General features: G+C 34.4%; 1 non-coding gene across 1 annotated transcript; it reads right to left on the bottom strand.

The window, feature by feature from the left end:
- Window positions 1-867: 867 nt before the first annotated feature.
- LOC115067352 lies at window positions 868-971 on the bottom strand. The gene has a single exon (XR_003846771.1). It is a non-coding gene; the product is annotated as a U6 spliceosomal RNA (small nuclear RNA).
- Between the last annotated feature and the right edge of the window lie 2,660 nt (window positions 972-3,631).

The following is a 3,631-nucleotide window of genomic DNA, read 5'->3' as shown; positions in this document are numbered from 1 at the left end:
TAAGTGACATCTGCATATCAATAAATGTTCATAAGAATTATATTTAATATGTGGAAAACAATTTCATAAGTAAAATATGCAGCCAATAACAAACAATAATAATATAAAGTAGTACCATAAAACTTTCTCAGTATCAAGTACTTATCTATATGTTTAACTTACATCTGTTGCATTTTACACAAGTTCTAATACATTGTCTATATATTAATCCTACTCTATTCTCTCTCTAGCCTCATCTATTTGTTTCTACATATTGATGACTTGGCCTTTTGAGTTTTTAGCAAGTCAGAAGTATTACTTGTTTAAAACAAATCCATTTTCCATGTGTAATTATTTAAAACACTACATTGAGCATTTTCATTTTATGAAGTATAAAATATTTTCTTTTATGAGGTTATTTCCCTAAGACAGTTAATGATTAAATACAAAGAAACAAATATGTTTATATAAGCTTGCATACATTATGCAGTTCACTCCATTCCTGATTGGAATGCTGGCCATTTACAGCATAAAGGAAAAAGATAAGGAAATAGAAGACCATCTTCAGTTATTCATGGTTTCAACCTCTGATCTCGTTTCATAGTAATAAGTGCTTGTTCTGGGTGAAAGAACTTCCTAGATATTGTACCTGCCTTGGAATGAAAGTTTGAAGTTAGGAATCTTCAGAGGAAGTCTCCATCAATCATTGGTCAACAATGGACTTTGGGAACAATGACTTCCTGGCCTCTTTCCTATCCTGTGCTTTACCAAAATATTTTAAGGAGAATTTCTTCATGCTTCCTTTTTTGGGCTATCTTAAATATTTCCAAAAGTTAGAATTTCATCATAATTTTGTGTCATACAGATAAACATAAACATATGCTAATTAAAAATGTGGAACACTTCATGAATTTTTGTCATCCTTGCACAGGATCATGCTAATTTTCTCTGTATTATTGCAACTTTAGTATATGTGCTGCTGAAGAGAGCACTAATATAGTAATTTTATTATCAAATTTTGAGCCAATTTTTGTTTCAAGCAGAATTCTCTGGAATTTAAAATACTATTAAAATCCAGTGTGCCAGTTTCCATTCCCAAAACATGTGTGATTCTTCTGATGATTTGTGGTGGAAACCTGAGAACAGGTTCATTAGTTCTCTACTGAGCTTCATGTCTTAAGATGCGCAGTCTCTACCTCTTGATTTCCTCCTTCTCTGTTGACATCTTCTATTCTTTATTTGATGACATTAAGGGGATTTTTTGCAACAATCTTTCAGAAGCACTTTCACAACACTTCATTGCACAGTGTAGCTCACATTTTTACCCTCTTGACCCCAGAATACATTTATTTTATCTGAACCTGTAAAGTTAGATATCCTTCAAGCCATCGTCTCCTGTTGCCCTAGATGTTTATTTTCTATTTCACGTTATTTACACAACTGGCAATATTCTGTCTCATCTGGTACTTTCTTTTTTTACCTTCACTGCTTTCTAAATGTCAACAAACTGTCATATTTTGACTCCCCCATTTTACTCAGGGTTCAAACCAGAGCCTTTCACTGTAGCCATACTGCTTTAGTTAAACTTTGCCCTTGATATGCATTTGTATTAGTAAGACTGTACTTTGCTAAAACATAACACAATGCTGCTATCAGTCTGCTTCAATTTAATAGATGCAAATCTCAAACTCTGCACCCAATACTTATCTAAACATGGAATTATTCAAATGATTCTTTATAGGAATTAAACTTTTTTTATCTGATCCTCTGAGATGACATAGCCAACAGTCACAAATCTGCATACCATGTGCCATGTGTTGATTACTTACTAGTTACAGTAGTATTTTTTCCTCTGAAAAATATAAGTACAAAAGGTAGGTAAACAATGAGGTGGCTGTCATTTGGGGTTTATCATAGCTTAAATAATTAAGTTTTAGCAAACACTCAAAAAATCAATCTGGGTAAGCGTCACTTAAATTATTTAATTTATCAGAAAAAAATACACTAAGTTTTACCTCAAAATGTATTGCACAAGTCTTTAAAAAAAGGGGGGAAATCCTAAAAATGAACAAGACAAGCATTCTTTAAAAAAAGAAGAACAGAAAGAATAGAAGAAAGGGACATCAAATGATCTCGCAAATCAATCCAGATTATCCTAAGTATCTTTTAAACAACATTATGACTTCTCCAGAGAAAAACTGAAAAAGAAAAACAAAAGACAGAAAGAATAAAGAAAAAAACCTATCACCATTTTCCCACCAATAAAATCTATTTCAAAAGCAGTCTGCAGTAGATTTGTGTGCTGATGTAAGACTTTTGTTAGTCTTCACAGTACAGATGGACCCCCATGACAGCTTTGTTTTCATAGATGAGCAAATTTGGACAGTTCTCCAAGCAGTAATTTCCCAGCCTCTCTCTACCAATTTCTTCAAGATGAAGCTCAGAACTATGACATTAGCCGAGCATCTTCTCTTTCCAAAATCTACTGAGTCTGGTCATCAGAGAACTTCAGGACACTGGTTATAACTTTGCCATGGTCTTGGTCTCATGACCCATCATGTAAAAGCACTTTTTGCAAATATTCAAACTCCGTAGGTTCTCCCAAGAAGGAGACATTAGTATGTTACAAATTGCCACCTTTGTAAGGTGTCCCTACAGTTGTTGCTTATACATTTTTTTCATATTTTATCAAACGGTCTTCTAAATTGTTAATCTATTCTCTGACCTCTTGATCTTTCAACTTTGAATCACTGATTAGTCATCTGTGATTCACAGATGTAGCTGTGTCTCTGTAACTCCTAACTTGTTGTCATCAGACTCTCCTCCTGCTGTAGCTTGTGTTCATATTTCTGCTGCAGTTCTGGAAGCTGAACCTGCAGGTTATTTACTTATGTAGTCATTTCTTTGTCATGAGCATTAAGAAATTTTTCCTATCTTTTGGCTGTTCTTTTTAGATCATCATCTTTTGTAGCAATTTTTTAATGCAATTGATTTCTTTCTTCCTGACAGCTTTCCAAAAGTTCAGCTTCCACTTCCTGGGCTTTATTGATAGTTTCTTTTATGGTCCTTTCCAGCTAATTTTTTCTTAAAATAATACACTTTCTATTCCTCAATCAATACACACACACACACACACACACACACACAGTCTTTCCATATGAACAATTTCAGTCCAAAATCTTGCAAACAGATGTTTATTGAAAACCATAAGGAAGAGACTAGAGAGATGGCTTAGCAGTTAAGAGCATAGACTGCTCTTGCATATGCCCTGGGGTTCAATTTCAGCAGGTAAAAGCACGGGTTATTATTACATAAGATCCAAGTTCGATTACCAGTACCCATACATAGCAGCTAATAACCATCTGTGACCCCAGTTCCAGTGGATCCAATACCTTCTTCTGACATCTGTAGGATTGCATGACACTGGGGCACTTACATATGTGCAGGCAATATACACATACACATAAAATAAAAATAATATATAAAATATTTTTTTAAAAAAGAAAAAGAAAAACAGAGGCCTGGAGAGATAGTTCAGCAGTGAAGAGCACTGAGTGCTCTTGCAGAGGTCCTGGGTTCTATTCCTAACACCTACATGGCACTTAACAACTGTCTGAAACTCCATTTCCAGGGGATCTGATGCCTTCTTCTG

Source organism: Nannospalax galili, unplaced genomic scaffold (assembly GCF_000622305.1).
Source record: "Nannospalax galili isolate Female #2095 unplaced genomic scaffold, S.galili_v1.0 scaffold625, whole genome shotgun sequence".
Taxonomy (NCBI): Eukaryota; Metazoa; Chordata; class Mammalia; order Rodentia; family Spalacidae; genus Nannospalax; species Nannospalax galili.
This window is presented reverse-complemented; position numbering and strand designations above follow the sequence as displayed.